Source organism: Phyllobates terribilis, unplaced genomic scaffold, assembly GCF_046119375.1.
Source record: "Phyllobates terribilis strain yellow unplaced genomic scaffold, ASM4611937v1 Scaffold_8__6_contigs__length_399053987, whole genome shotgun sequence".
Taxonomy (NCBI): domain Eukaryota; kingdom Metazoa; phylum Chordata; class Amphibia; order Anura; family Dendrobatidae; genus Phyllobates; species Phyllobates terribilis.
The window spans coordinates 348254063-348275192 of NW_027362768.1; the positions used below are offsets into that span (position 1 = coordinate 348254063).

Genomic DNA, 21130 nt, shown 5'->3' on the forward strand with positions numbered 1-21130 from the left:
TCTGTGACATTCTTTTAAACTGTTGCTTATGGCGGTCTCTGTGAGCTTCTCAGTGACATTCAGCCATCCAGGTATCCCGCCTGCAGTAGACGGAATGTGGCAATGGAACGCTGGCTGCGCGTGTCATAATAGGCTCTGAGCCTTTATATACCTGCGCACAGCAGCAGCCACCTTCAGTCTGCTGCTGGACAGCCAGCAGCAGCAGCAGCAGCAGGAGAGGTAATTAATCAGCAACCCTCCTGCTAAGGGTAGACAGCTGCTCGTTCCACCCCCCCCCCCGCCTTAATTGGTTCTCCTCCCTTCCAACGGTGTTGAGGCGGGTGGGAACAGCCGGGGGTTGAGGGTACTGTGCTAAAAGAGGTGGAGTTATGCAGATCTAAAACGCGTGGATTGCAGCAGCAGCAAGCCGAAAAGTGCAGGCATGTGAGGGATCTAGAGGTTGACAGCATGTCTTCTTAACGGGAGTCCAGGTGGCCATCTCCACAAATGGACTTTTCAGAATCCTTGGGTGGCACCGTAGTCGGAAACCAATTCTGGTTATCGCTTCTCGGCCTTTTGGCTAAGATCAAGTGTAGTATCTGTTCTTATCAGTTTAATATCTGATACGTCCCCTATCTGGGGACCATATATTAAATGGATTTTTAGAACAGGGAGATGGAAAAAGAGCTTGCTCAGTCCACTCCACGCATTGACCTGGTATTGCAGTATCTCCAGGACCGGTGCACCCCTTCTTTAATGCAGTTTCTAAAATCAGAAAGAATTGAATTCAATGCTTTTTGTTCATTTGGCTTGTTTGTCGGATTTTGGGATGGACTCTTTGGCTTTTCTTTTCTTCTCTTCATTGGATTTTTCATGTTAAAAGTTGCAGAAGCCAGATGACAAGCTCATTTTGGTTCAACTTCAGCAACTGTGCATTGCATTGCCATGTAATGTAATGCAATGCTATCTATCTAGCTCTCCCTCTATACTTCCTTTTGGATAAACAGACATATTAGGCAAGCATTTTGGAGCTTTCACCTAAATAACTACAGGTGGTGAGATAAGCTGCACAATATAATTGACCTTTCAGTATATTGTTGCACACACACCATCTATTTAGCAAATGCCCTTGTTATCAACAGCAGCCTTTTAAACTCACCTGAGCTAACAGGTATGTGAGCTGGTTACTCTGCTGCGCTTAAAATTTCTTTTTTGGTTTGCTACAATGCCTTTTCTGAAACGTTGTCTCCCTCTGCTGGAACACTGACTTCCTTCGTTTAATGCCTGCAGACTATAAAAGAGAAACCAACCCAAAAAGTTTGGTTGATTAGTCTGTGGCATTCTTTTAAACTGTTGCTTATGGCGGTCTCTGTGAGCTTCTCAGTGACATTCAGCTATCCAGGTATCCCGCCTGCAGTAGACGGAATGTGGCAATGGAACGCTGGCTGCGCGTGTCATAATAGGCTCTGAGCCTTTATATACCTGCGCACAGCAGCAGCCACCTTCAGTCTGCTGCTGGACAGCCAGCAGCAGCAGCAGCAGCAGGAGAGGTAATTAATCAGCAACCCTCCTGCTAAGGGTAGACAGCTGCTCGTTCCACCCCCCCCCCCGCCTTAATTGGTTCTCCTCCCTTCCAACGGTGTTGAGGCGGGTGGGAACAGCCGGGGGTTGAGGGTACTGTGCTAAAAGAGGTGGAGTTATGCAGATCTAAAACGCGTGGATTGCAGCAGCAGCAAGCCGAAAAGTGCAGGCATGTGAGGGATCTAGAGGTTGACAGCATGTCTTCTTAACGGGAGTCCAAGTGGCCATCTCCACAAATGGACTTTTCAGAATCCTTGGGTGGCACCGTAGTCGGAAACCAATTCTGGTTATCGCTTCTCGGCCTTTTGGCTAAGATCAAGTGTAGTATCTGTTCTTATCAGTTTAATATCTGATACGTCCCCTATCTGGGGACCATATATTAAATGGATTTTTAGAACAGGGAGATGGAAAAAGAGCTTGCTCTGTCCACTCCACGCATTGACCTGGTATTGCAGTATCTCCAGGACCGGTGCACCCCTTCTTTAATGCAGTTTCTAAAATCAGAAAGAATTGAATTCAATGCTTTTTGTTCATTTGGCTTGTTTGTCGGATTTTGGGATGGACTCTTTGGCTTTGCTTTTCTTCTCCTCATTGGATTTTTCATGTTAAAAGTTGCAGAAGCCAGATGACAAGCTCATTTTGGTTCAACTTCAGCAACTGTGCATTGCATTGCCATGTAATGTAATGCAATGCTATCTCTCTAGCTCTCCCTCTATACTTCCTTTTGGATAAACAGACATATTAAGCAAGCATTTTGGAGCTTTCACCTAAATAACTACAGGTGGTGAGATAAGCTGCACAATATAATTGACCTTTCAGTATATTGTTGCACACACACCATCTATTTAGCAAATGCCCTTGTTATCAACAGCAGCCTTTTAAACTCACCTGAGCTAACAGGTATGTGAGCTGGTTACTCTGCTGCGCTTAAAATTTCTTTTTTGGTTTGCTACAATGCCTTGTCTGAATCGTTGTCTCCCTCTGCTGGAACACTGACTTCTTTCATTTAATGCCTGCAGACTATAAAAGAGAAACCAACCCAAAAAGTTTGGTTGATTAGTCTGTGGCATTCTTTTAAACTGTTGCTTATGGCGGTCTCTGTGAGCTTCTCAGTGACATTCAGCCATCCAGGTATCCCGCCTGCAGTAGACGGAATGTGGCAATGGAACGCTGGCTGCGCGTGTCATAATAGGCTCTGAGCCTTTATATACCTGCGCACAGCAGCAGCCACCTTCAGTCTGCTGCTGGACAGCCAGCAGCAGCAGCAGCAGCAGCAGGAGAGGTAATTAATCAGCAACCCTCCTGCTAAGGGTAGACAGCTGCTCGTTCCACCCCCCCCCCGCCTTAATTGGTTCTCCTCCCTTCCAACGGTGTTGAGGCGGGTGGGAACAGCCGGGGGTTGAGGGTACTGTGCTAAAAGAGGTGGAGTTATGCAGATCTAAAACGCGTGGATTGCAGCAGCAGCAAGCCGAAAAGTGCAGGCATGTGAGGGATCTAGAGGTTGACAGCATGTCTTCTTAACGGGAGTCCAGGTGGCCATCTCCACAAATGGACTTTTCAGAATCCTTGGGTGGCACCGTAGTCGGAAACCAATTCTGGTTATCGCTTCTCGGCCTTTTGGCTAAGATCAAGTGTAGTATCTGTTCTTATCAGTTTAATATCTGATACGTCCCCTATCTGGGGACCATATATTAAATGGATTTTTAGAACAGGGAGATGGAAAAAGAGCTTGCTCTGTCCACTCCACGCATTGACCTGGTATTGCAGTATCTCCAGGACCGGTGCACCCCTTCTTTAATGCAGTTTCTAAAATCAGAAAGAATTGAATTCAATGCTTTTTGTTCATTTGGCTTGTTTGTCGGATTTTGGGATGGACTCTTTGGCTTTGCTTTTCTTCTCCTCATTGGATTTTTCATGTTAAAAGTTGCAGAAGCCAGATGACAAGCTCATTTTGGTTCAACTTCAGCAACTGTGCATTGCATTGCCATGTAATTTAATGCAATGCTATCTATCTAGCTCTCCCTCTATACTTCCTTTTGGATAAACAGACATATTAGGCAAGCATTTTGGAGCTTTCACCTAAATAACTACAGGTGGTGAGATAAGCTGCACAATATAATTGACCTTTCAGTATATTGTTGCACACACACCATCTATTTAGCAAATGCCCTTGTTATCAACAGCAGCCTTTTAAACTCACCTGAGCTAACAGGTATATGAGCTGGTTACTCTGCTGCGCTTAAAATTTCTTTTTTGGTTTGCTACAATGCCTTTTCTGAAACGTTGTCTCCCTCTGCTGGAACACTGACTTCTTTCATTTAATGCCTGCAGACTATAAAAGAGAAACCAACCCAAAAAGTTTGGTTGATTAGTCTGTGGCATTCTTTTAAACTGTTGCTTATGGCGGTCTCTGTGAGCTTCTCAGTGACATTCAGCCATCCAGGTATCCCGCCTGCAGTAGACGGAATGTGGCAATGGAACGCTGGCTGCGCGTGTCATAATAGGCTCTGAGCCTTTATATACCTGCGCACAGCAGCAGCCACCTTCAGTCTGCTGCTGGACAGCCAGCAGCAGCAGCAGCAGGAGAGGTAATTAATCAGCAACCCTCCTGCTAAGGGTAGACAGCTGCTCGTTCCACCCCCCCCCCCGCCTTAATTGGTTCTCCTCCCTTCCAACGGTGTTGAGGCGGGTGGGAACAGCCGGGGGTTGAGGGTACTGTGCTAAAAGAGGTGGAGTTATGCAGATCTAAAACGCGTGGATTGCAGCAGCAGCAAGCCGAAAAGTGCAGGCATGTGAGGGATCTAGAGGTTGACAGCATGTCTTCTTAACGGGAGTCCAGGTGGCCATCTCCACAAATGGACTTTTCAGAATCCTTGGGTGGCACCGTAGTCGGAAACCAATTCTGGTTATCGCTTCTCGGCCTTTTGGCTAAGATCAAGTGTAGTATCTGTTCTTATCAGTTTAATATCTGATACGTCCCCTATCTGGGGACCATATATTAAATGGATTTTTAGAACAGGGAGATGGAAAAAGAGCTTGCTCTGTCCACTCCACGCATTGACCTGGTATTGCAGTATCTCCAGGACCGGTGCACCCCTTCTTTAATGCAGTTTCTAAAATCAGAAAGAATTGAATTCAATGCTTTTTGTTCATTTGGCTTGTTTGTCAGATTTTGGGATGGACTCTTTGGCTTTGCTTTTCTTCTCCTCATTGGATTTTTCATGTTAAAAGTTGCAGAAGCCAGATGACAAGCTCATTTTGGTTCAACTTCAGCAACTGTGCATTGCATTGCCATGTAATGTAATGCAATGCTATCTATCTAGCTCTCCCTCTATACTTCCTTTTGGATAAACAGACATATTAGGCAAGCATTTTGGAGCTTTCACCTAAATAACTACAGGTGGTGAGATAAGCTGCACAATATAATTGACCTTTCAGTATATTGTTGCACACACACCATCTATTTAGCAAATGCCCTTGTTATCAACAGCAGCCTTTTAAACTCACCTGAGCTAACAGGTATGTGAGCTGGTTACTCTGCTGCGCTTAAAATTTCTTTTTTGGTTTGCTACAATGCCTTTTCTGAAACGTTGTCTCCCTCTGCTGGAACACTGACTTCTTTCATTTAATGCCTGCAGACTATAAAAGAGAAACCAACCCAAAAAGTTTGGTTGATTAGTCTGTGGCATTCTTTTAAACTGTTGCTTATGGCGGTCTCTGTGAGCTTCTCAGTGACATTCAGCCATCCAGGTATCCCGCCTGCAGTAGACGGAATGTGGCAATGGAACGCTGGCTGCGCGTGTCATAATAGGCTCTGAGCCTTTATATACCTGCGCACAGCAGCAGCCACCTTCAGTCTGCTGCTGGACAGCCAGCAGCAGCAGCAGCAGCAGGAGAGGTAATTAATCAGCAACCCTCCTGCTAAGGGTAGACAGCTGCTCGTTCCACCCCCCCCCCGCCTTAATTGGTTCTCCTCCCTTCCAACGGTGTTGAGGCGGGTGGGAACAGCCGGGGGTTGAGGGTACTGTGCTAAAAGAGGTGGAGTTATGCAGATCTAAAACGCGTGGATTGCAGCAGCAGCAAGCCGAAAAGTGCAGGCATGTGAGGGATCTAGAGGTTGACAGCATGTCTTCTTAACGGGAGTCCAGGTGGCCATCTCCACAAATGGACTTTTCAGAATCCTTGGGTGGCACCGTAGTCGGAAACCAATTCTGGTTATCGCTTCTCGGCCTTTTGGCTAAGATCAAGTGTAGTATCTGTTCTTATCAGTTTAATATCTGATACGTCCCCTATCTGGGGACCATATATTAAATGGATTTTTAGAACAGGGAGATGGAAAAAGAGCTTGCTCTGTCCACTCCACGCATTGACCTGGTATTGCAGTATCTCCAGGACCGGTGCACCCCTTCTTTAATGCAGTTTCTAAAATCAGAAAGAATTGAATTCAATGCTTTTTGTTCATTTGGCTTGTTTGTCGGATTTTGGGATGGACTCTTTGGCTTTGCTTTTCTTCTCCTCATTGGATTTTTCATGTTAAAAGTTGCAGAAGCCAGATGACAAGCTCATTTTGGTTCAACTTCAGCAACTGTGCATTGCATTGCCATGTAATGTAATGCAATGCTATCTATCTAGCTCTCCCTCTATACTTCCTTTTGGATAAACAGACATATTAGGCAAGCATTTTGGAGCTTTCACCTAAATAACTACAGGTGGTCAGATAAGCTGCACAATATAATTGACCTTTCAGTATATTGTTGCACACACACCATCTATTTAGCAAATGCCCTTGTTATCAACAGCAGCCTTTTAAACTCACCTGAGCTAACAGGTATGTGAGCTGGTTACTCTGCTGCGCTTAAAATTTCTTTTTTGGTTTGCTACAATGCCTTTTCTGAAACGTTGTCTCCCTCTGCTGGAACACTGACATCCATCATTTAATGCCTGCAGACTATAAAAGAGAAACCAACCCAAAAAGTTTGGTTGATTAGTCTGTGGCATTCTTTTAAACTGTTGCTTATGGCGGTCTCTGTGAGCTTCTCAGTGACATTCAGCCATCCAGGTATCCCGCCTGCAGTAGACGGAATGTGGCAATGGAACGCTGGCTGCGCGTGTCATAATAGGCTCTGAGCCTTTATATACCTGCGCACAGCAGCAGCCACCTTCAGTCTGCTGCTGGACAGCCAGCAGCAGCAGCAGCAGCAGGAGAGGTAATTAATCAGCAACCCTCCTGCTAAGGGTAGACAGCTGCTCGTTCCACCCCCCCCCACCTTAATTGGTTCTCCTCCCTTCCAACGGTGTTGAGGCGGGTGGGAACAGCCGGGGGTTGAGGGTACTGTGCTAAAAGAGGTGGAGTTATGCAGATTTAAACGCGTGGATTGCAGCACCAGCAAGCCGAAAAGTGCAGGCATGTGAGGGATCTAGAGGTTGACAGCATGTCTTCTTAACGGGAGTCCAGGTGGCCATCTCCACAAATGGACTTTTCAGAATCCTTGGGTGGCACCGTAGTCGGAAACCAATTCTGGTTATCGCTTCTCGGCCTTTTGGCTAAGATCAAGTGTAGTATCTGTTCTTATCAGTTTAATATCTGATACGTCCCCTATCTGGGGACCATATATTAAATGGATTTTTAGAACAGGGAGATGGAAAAAGAGCTTGCTCTGTCCACTCCACGCATTGACCTGGTATTGCAGTATCTCCAGGACCGGTGCACCCCTTCTTTAATGCAGTTTCTAAAATCAGAAAGAATTGAATTCAATGCTTTTTGTTCATTTGGCTTGTTTGTCGGATTTTGGGATGGACTCTTTGGCTTTGCTTTTCTTCTCCTCATTGGATTTTTCATGTTAAAAGTTGCAGAAGCCAGATGACAAGCTCATTTTGGTTCAACTTCAGCAACTGTGCATTGCATTGCCATGTAATGTAATGCAATGCTATCTATCTAGCTCTCCCTCTATACTTCCTTTTGGATAAACAGACATATTAGGCAAGCATTTTGGAGCTTTCACCTAAATAACTACAGGTGGTGAGATAAGCTGCACAATATAATTGACCTTTCAGTATATTGTTGCACACACACCATCTATTTAGCAAATGCCCTTGTTATCAACAGCAGCCTTTTAAACTCACCTGAGCTAACAGGTATGTGAGCTGGTTACTCTGCTGCGCTTAAAATTTCTTTTTTGGTTTGCTACAATGCCTTTTCTGAAACGTTGTCTCCCTCTGCTGGAACACTGACTTCTTTCATTTAATGCCTGCAGACTATAAAAGAGAAACCAACCCAAAAAGTTTGGTTGATTAGTCTGTGGCATTCTTTTAAACTGTTGCTTATGGCGGTCTCTGTGAGCTTCTCAGTGACATTCAGCCATCCAGGTATCCCGCCTGCAGTAGACGGAAAGTGGCAATGGAACGCTGGCTGCGCGTGTCATAATAGGCTCTGAGCCTTTATATACCTGCGCACAGCAGCAGCCACCTTCAGTCTGCTGCTGGACAGCCAGCAGCAGCAGCAGCAGCAGGAGAGGTAATTAATCAGCAACCCTCCTGCTAAGGGTTGACAGCTGCTCGTTCCACCCCCCCCCCCGCCTTAATTGGTTCTCCTCCCTTTCAACGGTGTTGAGGCGGGTGGGAACAGCCGGGGGTTGAGGGTACTGTGCTAAAAGAGGTGGAGTTATGCAGATCTAAAACGCGTGGATTGCAGCAGCAGCAAGCCGAAAAGTGCAGGCATGTGAGGGATCTAGAGGTTGACAGCATGTCTTCTTAACGGGAGTCCAGGTGGCCATCTCCACAAATGGACTTTTCAGAATCCTTGGGTGGCACCGTAGTCGGAAACCAATTCTGGTTATCGCTTCTCGGCCTTTTGGCTAAGATCAAGTGTAGTATCTGTTCTTATCAGTTTAATATCTGATACGTCCCCTATCTGGGGACCATATATTAAATGGATTTTTAGAACAGGGAGATGGAAAAAGAGCTTGCTCTGTCCACTCCACGCATTGACCTGGTATTGCAGTATCTCCAGGACCGGTGCACCCCTTCTTTAATGCAGTTTCTAAAATCAGAAAGAATTGAATTCAATGCTTTTTGTTCATTTGGCTTGTTTGTCGGATTTTGGGATGGACTCTTTGGCTTTGCTTTTCTTCTCCTCATTGGATTTTTCATGTTAAAAGTTGCAGAAGCCAGATGACAAGCTTATTTTGGTTCAACTTCAGCAACTGTGCATTGCATTGCCATGTAATGTAATGCAATGCTATCTATCTAGCTCTCCCTCTATACTTCCTTTTGGATAAACAGACATATTAGGCAAGCATTTTGGAGCTTTCACCTAAATAACTACAGGTGGTGAGATAAGCTGCACAATATAATTGACCTTTCAGTATATTGTTGCACACACACCATCTATTTAGCAAATGCCCTTGTTATCAACAGCAGCCTTTTAAACTCACCTGAGCTAACAGGTATGTGAGCTGGTTACTCTGCTGCGCTTAAAATTTCTTTTTTGGTTTGCTACAATGCCTTTTCTGAAACGTTGTCTCCCTCTGCTGGAACACTGACTTCTTTCATTTAATGCCTGCAGACTATAAAAGAGAAACCAACCCAAAAAGTTTGGTTGATTAGTCTGTGGCATTCTGTTAAACTGTTGCTTATGGCAGTCTCTGTGAGCTTCTCAGTGACATTCAGCCATCCAGGTATCCCGCCTGCAGTAGACGGAATGTGGCAATGGAACGCTGGCTGCGCGTGTCATAATAGGCTCTGAGCCTTTATATACCTGCGCACAGCAGCAGCCACCTTCAGTCTGCTGCTGGACAGCCAACAGCAGCAGCAGCAGCAGGAGAGGTAATTAATCAGCAACCCTCCTGCTAAGGGTAGACAGCTGCTCGTTCCACCCCCCCCCCCGCCTTAATTGGTTCTCCTCCCTTCCAACGGTGTTGAGGCGGGTGGGAACAGCCGGGGGTTGAGGGTACTGTGCTAAAAGAGGTGGAGTTATGCAGATCTAAAACGCGTGGATTGCAGCAGCAGCAAGCCGAAAAGTGCAGGCATGTGAGGGATCTAGAGGTTGACAGCATGTCTTCTTAACGGGAGTCCAGGTGGCCATCTCCACAAATGGACTTTTCAGAATCCTTGGGTGGCACCGTAGTCGGAAACCAATTCTGGTTATCGCTTCTCGGCCTTTTGGCTAAGATCAAGTGTAGTATCTGTTCTTATCAGTTTAATATCTGATACGTCCCCTATCTGGGGACCATATATTAAATGGATTTTTAGAACAGGGAGATGGAAAAAGAGCTTGCTCTGTCCACTCCACGCATTGACCTGGTATTGCAGTATCTCCAGGACCGGTGCACCCCATCTTTAATGCAGTTTCTAAAATCAGAAAGAATTGAATTCAATGCTTTTTGTTCATTTGGCTTGTTTGTCGGATTTTGGGATGGACTCTTTGGCTTTGCTTTTCTTCTCCTCATTGGATTTTTCATGTTAAAAGTTGCAGAAGCCAGATGACAAGCTCATTTTGGTTCAACTTCAGCAACTGCGCATTGCATTGCCATGTAATGCAATGCAATGCTATCTATCTAGCTCTCCCTCTATACTTCCTTTTGGATAAACAGACATATTAGGCAAGCATTTTGGAGCTTTCACCTAAATAACTACAGGTGGTGAGATAAGCTGCACAATATAATTGACCTTTCAGTATATTGTTGCACACACACCATCTATTTAGCAAATGCCCTTGTTATCAACAGCAGCCTTTTAAACTCACCTGAGCTAACAGGTATGTGAGCTGGTTACTCTGCTGTGCTTAAAATTTCTTTTTTGGTTTGCTACAATGCCTTTTCTGAAACGTTGTCTCCCTCTGCTGGAACACTGACTTCTTTCATTTAATGCCTGCAGACTATAAAAGAGAAACCAACCCAAAAAGTTTGGTTGATTAGTCTGTGGCATTCTTTTAAACTGTTGCTTATGGCGGTCTCTGTGAGCTTCTCAGTGACATTCAGCCATCCAGGTATCCCGCCTGCAGTAGACGGAATGTGGCAATGGAACGCTGGCTGCGCGTGTCATAATAGGCTCTGAGCCTTTATATACCTGCGCACAGCAGCAGCCACCTTCAGTCTGCTGCTGGACAGCCAGCAGCAGCAGCAGCAGGAGAGGTAATTAATCAGCAACCCTCCTGCTAAGGGTAGACAGCTGCTCGTTCCACCCCCCCCCCCGCCTTAATTGGTTCTCCTCCCTTTCAACGGTGTTGAGGCGGGTGGGAACAGCCGGGGGTTGAGGGTACTGTGCTAAAAGAGGTGGAGTTATGCAGATCTAAAACGCGTGGATTGCAGCAGCAGCAAGCCGAAAAGTGCAGGCATGTGAGGGATCTAGAGGTTGACAGCATGTCTTCTTAACGGGAGTCCAGGTGGCCATCTCCACAAATGGACTTTTCAGAATCCTTGGGTGGCACCGTAGTCGGAAACCAATTCTGGTTATCGCTTCTCGGCCTTTTGGCTAAGATCAAGTGTAGTATCTGTTCTTATCAGTTTAATATCTGATACGTCCCCTATCTGGGGACCATATATTAAATGGATTTTTAGAACAGGGAGATGGAAAAAGAGCTTGCACTGTCCACTCCACGCATTGACCTGGTATTGCAGTATCTCCAAGACCGGTGCACCCCTTCTTTAATGCAGTTTCTAAAATCAGAAAGAATTGAATTCAATGCTTTTTGTTCATTTGGCTTGTTTGTCGGATTTTGGGATGGACTCTTTGGCTTTGCTTTTCTTCTCCTCATTGGATTTTTCATGTTAAAAGTTGCAGAAGCCAGATGACAAGCTCATTTTGGTTCAACTTCAGCAACTGTGCATTGCATTGCCATGTAATGTAATGCAATGCTATCTATCTAGCTCTCCCTCTATACTTCCTTTTGGATAAACAGACATATTAGGCAAGCATTTTGGAGCTTTCACCTAAATAACTACAGGTGGTGAGATAAGCTGCACAATATAGTTGACCTTTCAGTATATTGTTGCACACACACCATCTATTTAGCAAATGCCCTTGTTATCAACAGCAGCCTTTTAAACTCACCTGAGCTAACAGGTATGTGAGCTGGTTACTCTGCTGCGCTTAAAATTTCTTTTTTGGTTTGCTACAATGCCTTTTCTGAAACGTTGTCTCCCTCTGCTGGAACACTGACTTCTTTCATTTAATGCCTGCAGACTATAAAAGAGAAACCAACCCAAAAAGTTTGGTTGATTAGTCTGTGGCATTCTTTTAAACTGTTGCTTATGGCGGTCTCTGTGAGCTTCTCAGTGACATTCAGCCATCCAGGTATCCCGCCTGCAGTAGACGGAATGTGGCAATGGAACGCTGGCTGCGCGTGTCATAATAGGCTCTGAGCCTTTATATACCTGCGCACAGCAGCAGCCACCTTCAGTCTGCTGCTGGACAGCCAGCAGCAGCAGCAGCAGCAGGAGAGGTAATTAATCAGCAACCCTCCTGCTAAGGGTAGACAGCTGCTCGTTCCACCCCCCCCCGCCTTAATTGGTTCTCCTCCCTTCCAACGGTGTTGAGGCGGGTGGGAACAGCTGGGGGTTGAGGGTACTGTGCTAAAAGAGGTGGAGTTATGCAGATCTAAAACGCGTGGATTGCAGCAGCAGCAAGCCGAAAAGTGCAGGCATGTGAGGGATCTAGAGGTTGACAGCATGTCTTCTTAACGGGAGTCCAGGTGGCCATCTCCACAAATGGACTTTTCAGAATCCTTGGGTGGCACCGTAGTCGGAAACCAATTCTGGTTATCGCTTCTCGGCCTTTTGGCTAAGATCAAGTGTAGTATCTGTTCTTATCAGTTTAATATCTGATACGTCCCCTATCTGGGGACCATATATTAAATGGATTTTTAGAACAGGGAGATGGAAAAAGAGCTTGCTCTGTCCACTCCACGCATTGACCTGGTATTGCAGTATCTCCAGGACCGGTGCACCCCTTCTTTAATGCAGTTTCTAAAATCAGAAAGAATTGAATTCAATGCTTTTTGTTCATTTGGCTTGTTTGTCGGATTTTGGGATGGACTCTTTGGCTTTGCTTTTCTTCTCCTCATTGGATTTTTCATGTTAAAAGTTGCAGAAGCCAGATGACAAGCTCATTTTGGTTCAACTTCAGCAACTGTGCATTGCATTGCCATGTAATGTAATGCAATGCTATCTATCTAGCTCTCCCTCTATACTTCCTTTTGGATAAACAGACATATTAGGCAAGCATTTTGGAGCTTTCACCTAAATAACTACAGGTGGTGAGATAAGCTGCACAATATAATTGACCTTTCAGTATATTGTTGCACACACACCATCTATTTAGCAAATGCCCTTGTTATCAACAGCAACCTTTTAAACTCACCTGAGCTAACAGGTATGTGAGCTGGTTACTCTGCTGCGCTTAAAATTTCTTTTTTGGTTTGCTACAATGCCTTTTCTGAAACGTTGTCTCCCTCTGCTGGAACACTGACTTCTTTCATTTAATGCCTGCAGACTATAAAAGAGAAACCAACCCAAAAAGTTTGGTTGATTAGTCTGTGGCATTCTTTTAAACTGTTGCTTATGGCGGTCTCTGTGAGCTTCTCAGTGACATTCAGCCATCCAGGTATCCCGCCTGCAGTAGACGGAATGTGGCAATGGAACGCTGGCTGCGCGTGTCATAATAGGCTCTGAGCCTTTATATACCTGCGCACAGCAGCAGCCACCTTCAGTCTGCTGCTGGACAGCCAGAAGCAGCAGCAGCAGCAGGAGAGGTAATTAATCAGCAACCCTCCTGCTAAGGGTAGACAGCTGCTCGTTCCACCCCCCCCCCCCGCCTTAATTGGTTCTCCTCCCTTCCAACGGTGTTGAGGCAGGTGGGAACAGCCGGGGGTTGAGGGTACTGTGCTAAAAGAGGTGGAGTTATGCAGATCTAAAACGCGTGGATTGCAGCAGCAGCAAGCCGAAAAGTGCAGGCATGTGAGGGATCTAGAGGTTGACAGCATGTCTTCTTAACGGGAGTCCAGGTGGCCATCTCCACAAATGGACTTTTCAGAATCCTTGGGTGGCACCGTAGTCGGAAACCAATTCTGGTTATCGCTTCTCGGCCTTTTGGCTAAGATCAAGTGTAGTATCTGTTCTTATCAGTTTAATATCTGATACGTCCCCTATGTGGGGACCATATATTAAATGGATTTTTAGAACAGGGAGATGGAAAAAGAGCTTGCTCTGTCCACTCCACGCATTGACCTGGTATTGCAGTATCTCCAGGACCGGTGCACCCCTTCTTTAATGCAGTTTCTAAAATCAGAAAGAATTGAATTCAATGCTTTTTGTTCATTTGGCTTGTTTGTCGGATTTTGGGATGGACTCTTTGGCTTTGCTTTTCTTCTCCTCATTGGATTTTTCATGTTAAAAGTTGCAGAAGCCAGATGACAAGCTCATTTTGGTTCAACTTCAGCAACTGTGCATTGCATTGCCATGTAATGTAATGCAATGCTATCTATCTAGCTCTCCCTCTATACTTCCTTTTGGATAAACAGACATATTAGGCAAGCATTTTGGAGCTTTCACCTAAATAACTACAGGTGGTGAGATAAGCTGCACAATATAATTGACCTTTCAGTATATTGTTGCACACACACCATCTATTTAGCAAATGCCCTTGTTATCAACAGCAGCCTTTTAAACTCACCTGAGCTAACAGGTATGTGAGCTGGTTACTCTGCTGCGCTTAAAATTTCTTTTTTGGTTTGCTACAATGCCTTTTCTGAAACGTTGTCTCCCTCTGCTGGAACACTGACTTCTTTCATTTAATGCCTGCAGACTATAAAAGAGAAACCAACCCAAAAAGTTTGGTTGATTAGTCTGTGGCATTCTTTTAAACTGTTGCTTATGGCGGTCTCTGTGAGCTTCTCAGTGACATTCAGCCATCCAGGTATCCCGCCTGCAGTAGACGGAATGTGGCAATGGAACGCTGGCTGCGCGTGTCATAATAGGCTCTGAGCCTTTATATACCTGCGCACAGCAGCAGCCACCTTCAGTCTGCTGCTGGACAGCCAGCAGCAGCAGCAGCAGCAGGAGAGGTAATTAATCAGCAACCCTCCTGCTAAGGGTAGACAGCTGCTCGTTCCACCCCCCCCCCCCGCCTTAATTGGTTCTCCTCCCTTCCAACGGTGTTGAGGCGGGTGGGAACAGCCGGGGGTTGAGGGTACTGTGCTAAAAGAGGTGGAGTTATGCAGATCTAAAACGCGTGGATTGCAGCAGCAGCAAGCCGAAAACTGCAGGCATGTGAGGGATCTAGAGGTTGACAGCATGTCTTCTTAACGGGAGTCCAGGTGGCCATCTCCACAAATGGACTTTTCAGAATCCTTGGGTGGCACCGTAGTCGGAAACCAATTCTGGTTATCGCTTCTCGGCCTTTTGGCTAAGATCAAGTGTAGTATCTGTTCTTATCAGTTTAATATCTGATACGTCCCCTATCTGGGGACCATATATTAAATGGATTTTTAGAACAGGGAGATGGAAAAAGAGCTTGCTCTGTCCACTCCACGCATTGACCTGGTATTGCAGTATCTCCAGGACCGGTGCACCCCTTCTTTAATGCAGTTTCTAAAATCAGAAAGAATTGAATTCAATGCTTTTTGTTCATTTGGCTTGTTTGTCGGATTTTGGGATGGACTCTTTGGCTTTGCTTTTCTTCTCCTCATTGGATTTTTCATGTTAAAAGTTGCAGAAGCCAGATGACAAGCTCATTTTGGTTCAACTTCAGCAACTGTGCATTGCATTGCCATGTAATGTAATGCAATGTTATCTATCTAGCTCTCCCTCTATACTTCCTTTTGGATAAACAGACATATTAGGCAAGCATTTTGGAGCTTTCACCTAAATAACTACAGGTGGTGAGATAAGCTGCACAATATAATTGACCTTTCAGTATATTGTTGCACACACACCATCTATTTAGCAAATGCCCTTGTTATCAACAGCAGCCTTTTAAACTCACCTGAGCTAACAGGTATGTGAGCTGGTTACTCTGCTGCGCTTAAAATTTCTTTTTTGGTTTGCTACAATGCCTTTTCTGAAACGTTGTCTCCCTCTGCTGGAACACTGACTTCTTTCATTTAATGCCTGCAGACTATAAAAGAGAAACCAACCCAAAAAGTTTGGTTGATTAGTCTGTGGCATTCTTTTAAACTGTTGCTTATGGCGGTCTCTGTGAGCTTCTCAGTGACATTCAGCCATCCAGGTATCCCGCCTGCAGTAGACGGAATGTGGCAATGGAACGCTGGCTGCGCGTGTCATAATAGGCTCTGAGCCTTTATATACCTGCGCACAGCAGCAGCCACCTTCAGTCTGCTGCTGGACAGCCAGCAGCAGCAGCAGCAGGAGAGGTAATTAATCAGCAACCCTCCTGCTAAGGGTAGACAGCTGCTCGTTCCACCCCCCCCCCGCCTTAATTGGTTCTCCTCCCTTCCAACGGTGTTGAGGCGGGTGGGAACAGCCGGGGGTTGAGGGTACTGTGCTAAAAGAGGTGGAGTTATGCAGATCTAAAACGCGTGGATTGCAGCAGCAGTAAGCCGAAAAGTGCAGGCATGTGAGGGATCTAGAGGTTGACAGCATGTCTTCTTAACGGGAGTCCAGGTGGCCATCTCCACAAATGGACTTTTCAGAATCCTTGGGTGGCACCGTAGTCGGAAACCAATTCTGGTTATCGCTTCTCGGCCTTTTGGCTAAGATCAAGTGTAGTATCTGTTCTTATCAGTTTAATATCTGATACGTCCCCTATCTGGGGACCATATATTAAATGGATTTTTAGAACAGGGAGATGGAAAAAGAGCTTGCTCTGTCCACTCCACGCATTGACCTGGTATTGCAGTATCTCCAGGACCGGTGCACCCCTTCTTTAATGCAGTTTCTAAAATCAGAAAGAATTGAATTCAATGCTTTTTGTTCATTTGGCTTGTTTGTCGGATTTTGGGATGGACTCCTTGGCTTTGCTTTTCTTCTCCTCATTGGATTTTTCATGTTAAAAGTTGCAGAAGCCAGATGACAAGCTCATTTTGGTTCAACTTCAGCAACTGTGCATTGCTTTGCCATGTAATGTAATGCAATGCTATCTATCTAGCTCTCCCTCTATACTTCCTTTTGGATAAACAGACATATTAGGCAAGCATTTTGGAGCTTTCACCTAAATAACTACAGGTGGTGAGATAAGCTGCACAATATAATTGACCTTTCAGTATATTGTTGCATACACACCATCTATTTAGCAAATGCCCTTGTTATCAACAGCAGCCTTTTAAACTCACCTGAGCTAACAGGTATGTGAGCTGGTTACTCTGCTGCACTTAAAATTTCTTTTTTGGTTTGCTACAATGCCTTTTCTGAAACGTTGTCTCCCTCTGCTGGAACACTGACTTCTTTCATTTAATGCCTGCAGACTATAAAAGAGAAACCAACCCAAAAAGTTTGGTTGATTAGTCTGTGGCATTCTTTTAAACTGTTGCTTATGGCGGTCTTTGTGAGCTTCTCAGTGACATTCAGCCATCCAGGTATCCCACCTGCAGTAGACGGAATGTGGCAATGGAACGCTGGCTGCGCATGTCATAATAGGCTCTGAGCCTTTATATACCTGCGCACAGCAGCAGCCACCTTCAGTCTGCTGCTGGACAGCCAGCAGCAGCAGCAGCAGCAGGAGAGGTAATTAATCAGCAACCCTCCTGCTAAGGGTAGACAGCTGCTCGTTCCACCCCCCCCCCGCCTTAATTGGTTCTCCTCCCTTCCAACGGTGTTGAGGCGGGTGGGAACAGCCGGGGGTTGAGGGTACTGTGCTAAAAGAGGTGGAGTTATGCAGATCTAAAACGCGTGGATTGCAGCAGCAGCAAGCCGAAAAGTGCAGGCATGTGAGGGATCTAGAGGTTGACAGCATGTCTTCTTAACGGGAGTCCAGGTGGCCATCTCCACAAATGGACTTTTCAGAATCCTTGGGTGGCACCGTTGTCGGAAACCAATTCTGGTTATCGCTTCTCGGCCTTTTGGCTAAGATCAAGTGTAGTATCTGTTCTTATCAGTTTAATATCTGATACGTCCCCTATCTGGGGACCATATATTAAATGGATTTTTAGAACAGGGAGATGGAAAAAGAGCTTGCTCTGTCCACTCCACGCATTGACCTGGTATTGCAGTATCTCCAGGACCGGTGCACCCCTTCTTTAATGCAGTTTCTAAAATCAGAAAGAATGGAATTCAATGCTTTTTGTTCATTTGGCTTGTTTGTCGGATTTTGGGATGGACTCTTTGGCTTTGCTTTTCTTCTCCTCATTGGATTTTTCATGTTAAAAGTTGCAGAAGCCAGATGACAAGCTCATTTTGGTTCAACTTCAGCAACTGTGCATTGCATTGCCATGTAATGTAATGCAATGCTATCTATCTAGCTCTCCCTCTATACTTCCTTTTGGATAAACAGACATATTAGGCAAGCATTTTGGAGCTTTCACCTAAATAACTACAGGTGGTGAGATAAGCTGCACAATATAATTGACCTTTCAGTATATTGTTGCACACACACCATCTATTTAGCAAATGCCCTTGTTATCAACAGCAGCCTTTTAAACTCACCTGAGCTAACAGGTATGTGAGCTGGTTACTCTGCTGCGCTTAAAATTTCTTTTTTGGTTTGCTACAATGCCTTTTCTGAAACGTTGTCTCCCTCTGCTGGAACACTGACTTCTTTCATTTAATGCCTGCAGACTATAAAAGAGAAACCAACCCAAAAAGTTTGGTTGATTAGTCTGTGGCATTCTTTTAAACTGTTGCTTATGGCGGTCTCTGTGAGCTTCTCAGTGACATTCAGCCATCCAGGTATCCCGCCTGCAGTAGACGGAATGTGGCAATGGAACGCTGGCTGCGCGTGTCATAATAGGCTCTGAGCCTTTATATACCTGCGCACAGCAGCAGCCACCTTCAGTCTGCTGCTGGACAGCCAGCAGCAGCAGCAGCAGCAGGAGAGGTAATTAATCAGCAACCCTCCTGCTAAGGGTAGACAGCTGCTCGTTCCACCTCCCCCACCTTAATTGGTTCTCCTCCCTTCCAACGGTGTTGAGGCGGGTGGGAACAGCCGGGGGTTGAGGGTACTGTGCTAAAAGAGGTGGAGTTATGCAGATCTAAAACGCGTGGATTGCAGCAGCAGCAAGCCGAAAACTGCAGGCATGTGAGGGATCTAGAGGTTGACAGCATGTCTTCTTAACGGGAGTCCAGGTGGCCATCTCCACAAATGGACTTTTCAGAATCCTTGGGTGGCACCGTAGTCGGAAACCAATTCTGGTTATCGCTTCTCGGCCTTTTGGCTAAGATCAAGTGTAGTATCTGTTCTTATCAGTTTAATATCTGATACGTCCCCTATCTGGGGACCATATATTAAATGGATTTTTAGAACAGGGAGATGGAAAAAGAGCTTGCTCTGTCCACTCCACGCATTGACCTGGTATTGCAGTATCTCCAGGACCGGTGCACCCCTTCTTTAATGCAGTTTCTAAAATCAGAAAGAATTGAATTCAATGCTTTTTGTTCATTTGGCTTGTTTGTCGGATTTTGGGATGGACTCTTTGGCTTTGCTTTTCTTCTCCTCATTGGATTTTTCATGTTAAAAGTTGCAGAAGCCAGATGACAAGCTCATTTTGGTTCAACTTCAGCAACTGTGCATTGCATTGCCATGTAATGTAATGCAATGTTATCTATCTAGCTCTCCCTCTATACTTCCTTTTGGATAAACAGACATATTAGGCAAGCATTTTGGAGCTTTCACCTAAATAACTACAGGTGGTGAGATAAGCTGCACAATATAATTGACCTTTCAGTATATTGTTGCACACACACCATCTATTTAGCAAATGCCCTTGTTATCAACAGCAGCCTTTTAAACTCACCTGAGCTAACAGGTATGTGAGCTGGTTACTCTGCTGCGCTTAAAATTTCTTTTTTGGTTTGCTACAATGCCTTTTCTGAAACGTTGTCTCCCTCTGCTGGAACACTGACTTCTTTCATTTAATGCCTGCAGACTATAAAAGAGAAACCAACCCAAAAAGTTTGGTTGATTAGTCTGTGGCATTCTTTTAAACTGTTGCTTATGGCGGTCTCTGTGAGCTTCTCAGTGACATTCAGCCATCCAGGTATCCCGCCTGCAGTAGACGGAATGTGGCAATGGAACGCTGGCTGCGCGTGTCATAATAGGCTCTGAGCCTTTATATACCTGCGCACAGCAGCAGCCACCTTCAGTCTGCTGCTGGACAGCCAGCAGCAGCAGCAGCAGGAGAGGTAATTAATCAGCAACCCTCCTGCTAAGGGTAGACAGCTGCTCGTTCCACCCCCCCCCCGCCTTAATTGGTTCTCCTCCCTTCCAACGGTGTTGAGGCGGGTGGGAACAGCCGGGGGTTGAGGGTACTGTGCTAAAAGAGGTGGAGTTATGCAGATCTAAAACGCGTGGATTGCAGCAGCAGTAAGCCGAAAAGTGCAGGCATGTGAGGGATCTAGAGGTTGACAGCATGTCTTCTTAACGGGAGTCCAGGTGGCCATCTCCACAAATGGACTTTTCAGAATCCTTGGGTGGCACCGTAGTCGGAAACCAATTCTGGTTATCGCTTCTCGGCCTTTTGGCTAAGATCAAGTGTAGTATCTGTTCTTATCAGTTTAATATCTGATACGTCCCCTATCTGGGGACCATATATTAAATGGATTTTTAGAACAGGGAGATGGAAAAAGAGCTTGCTCTGTCCACTCCACGCATTGACCTGGTATTGCAGTATCTCCAGGACCGGTGCACCCCTTCTTTAATGCAGTTTCTAAAATCAGAAAGAATTGAATTCAATGCTTTTTGTTCATTTGGCTTGTTTGTCGGATTTTGGGATGGACTCCTTGGCTTTGCTTTTCTTCTCCTCATTGGATTTTTCATGTTAAAAGTTGCAGAAGCCAGATGACAAGCTCATTTTGGTTCAACTTCAGCAACTGTGCATTGCTTTGCCATGTAATGTAATGCAATGCTATCTATCTAGCTCTCCCTCTATACTTCCTTTTGGATAAACAGACATATTAGGCAAGCATTTTGGAGCTTTCACCTAAATAACTACAGGTGGTGAGATAAGCTGCACAATATAATTGACCTTTCAGTATATTGTTGCATACACACCATCTATTTAGCAAATGCCCTTGTTATCAACAGCAGCCTTTTAAACTCACCTGAGCTAACAGGTATGTGAGCTGGTTACTCTGCTGCACTTAAAATTTCTTTTTTGGTTTGCTACAATGCCTTTTCTGAAACGTTGTCTCCCTCTGCTGGAACACTGACTTCTTTCATTTAATGCCTGCAGACTATAAAAGAGAAACCAACCCAAAAAGTTTGGTTGATTAGTCTGTGGCATTCTTTTAAACTGTTGCTTATGGCGGTCTTTGTGAGCTTCTCAGTGACATTCAGCCATCCAGGTATCCCACCTGCAGTAGACGGAATGTGGCAATGGAACGCTGGCTGCGCATGTCATAATAGGCTCTGAGCCTTTATATACCTGCGCACAGCAGCAGCCACCTTCAGTCTGCTGCTGGAC

At 45.3% G+C, this 21130-nt stretch overlaps 16 non-coding genes across 16 annotated transcripts; all 16 read left to right on the forward strand.

Moving 5' to 3' along the window:
- Positions 1–539: 539 nt before the first annotated feature.
- LOC141159710 (U2 spliceosomal RNA) lies at positions 540–730 on the forward strand. Its single transcript, XR_012249710.1, has one exon. It is a non-coding gene; the product is annotated as a U2 spliceosomal RNA (small nuclear RNA).
- Positions 731–1849: 1119 nt separating this feature from the next.
- On the forward strand, positions 1850–2040 carry LOC141158953 (U2 spliceosomal RNA). The gene has a single exon (XR_012248971.1). It is a non-coding gene; the product is annotated as a U2 spliceosomal RNA (small nuclear RNA).
- A 1121-nt stretch (positions 2041–3161) lies between these two features.
- LOC141158954 (U2 spliceosomal RNA) lies at positions 3162–3352 on the forward strand. The gene has a single exon (XR_012248972.1). It is a non-coding gene; the product is annotated as a U2 spliceosomal RNA (small nuclear RNA).
- Positions 3353–4468: 1116 nt separating this feature from the next.
- LOC141158955 (U2 spliceosomal RNA) lies at positions 4469–4659 on the forward strand. The gene has a single exon (XR_012248973.1). It is a non-coding gene; the product is annotated as a U2 spliceosomal RNA (small nuclear RNA).
- Positions 4660–5777: 1118 nt separating this feature from the next.
- Positions 5778–5968, forward strand: LOC141158956 (U2 spliceosomal RNA). The gene has a single exon (XR_012248974.1). It is a non-coding gene; the product is annotated as a U2 spliceosomal RNA (small nuclear RNA).
- Positions 5969–7084: 1116 nt separating this feature from the next.
- On the forward strand, positions 7085–7275 carry LOC141158957 (U2 spliceosomal RNA). Its single transcript, XR_012248975.1, has one exon. It is a non-coding gene; the product is annotated as a U2 spliceosomal RNA (small nuclear RNA).
- Positions 7276–8394: 1119 nt separating this feature from the next.
- On the forward strand, positions 8395–8585 carry LOC141158958 (U2 spliceosomal RNA). The gene has a single exon (XR_012248976.1). It is a non-coding gene; the product is annotated as a U2 spliceosomal RNA (small nuclear RNA).
- Positions 8586–9704: 1119 nt separating this feature from the next.
- On the forward strand, positions 9705–9895 carry LOC141159424 (U2 spliceosomal RNA). Its single transcript, XR_012249431.1, has one exon. It is a non-coding gene; the product is annotated as a U2 spliceosomal RNA (small nuclear RNA).
- A 1116-nt stretch (positions 9896–11011) lies between these two features.
- On the forward strand, positions 11012–11202 carry LOC141160026 (U2 spliceosomal RNA). The gene has a single exon (XR_012250016.1). It is a non-coding gene; the product is annotated as a U2 spliceosomal RNA (small nuclear RNA).
- A 1117-nt stretch (positions 11203–12319) lies between these two features.
- Positions 12320–12510, forward strand: LOC141158959 (U2 spliceosomal RNA). The gene has a single exon (XR_012248977.1). It is a non-coding gene; the product is annotated as a U2 spliceosomal RNA (small nuclear RNA).
- Positions 12511–13630: 1120 nt separating this feature from the next.
- LOC141159501 (U2 spliceosomal RNA) lies at positions 13631–13821 on the forward strand. Its single transcript, XR_012249507.1, has one exon. It is a non-coding gene; the product is annotated as a U2 spliceosomal RNA (small nuclear RNA).
- A 1120-nt stretch (positions 13822–14941) lies between these two features.
- On the forward strand, positions 14942–15132 carry LOC141158960 (U2 spliceosomal RNA). The gene has a single exon (XR_012248978.1). It is a non-coding gene; the product is annotated as a U2 spliceosomal RNA (small nuclear RNA).
- A 1115-nt stretch (positions 15133–16247) lies between these two features.
- On the forward strand, positions 16248–16438 carry LOC141158962 (U2 spliceosomal RNA). The gene has a single exon (XR_012248980.1). It is a non-coding gene; the product is annotated as a U2 spliceosomal RNA (small nuclear RNA).
- A 1118-nt stretch (positions 16439–17556) lies between these two features.
- On the forward strand, positions 17557–17747 carry LOC141158963 (U2 spliceosomal RNA). The gene has a single exon (XR_012248981.1). It is a non-coding gene; the product is annotated as a U2 spliceosomal RNA (small nuclear RNA).
- Positions 17748–18863: 1116 nt separating this feature from the next.
- Positions 18864–19054, forward strand: LOC141158964 (U2 spliceosomal RNA). The gene has a single exon (XR_012248982.1). It is a non-coding gene; the product is annotated as a U2 spliceosomal RNA (small nuclear RNA).
- A 1115-nt stretch (positions 19055–20169) lies between these two features.
- LOC141158965 (U2 spliceosomal RNA) lies at positions 20170–20360 on the forward strand. The gene has a single exon (XR_012248983.1). It is a non-coding gene; the product is annotated as a U2 spliceosomal RNA (small nuclear RNA).
- The last annotated feature ends 770 nt before the right edge of the window (positions 20361–21130 follow it).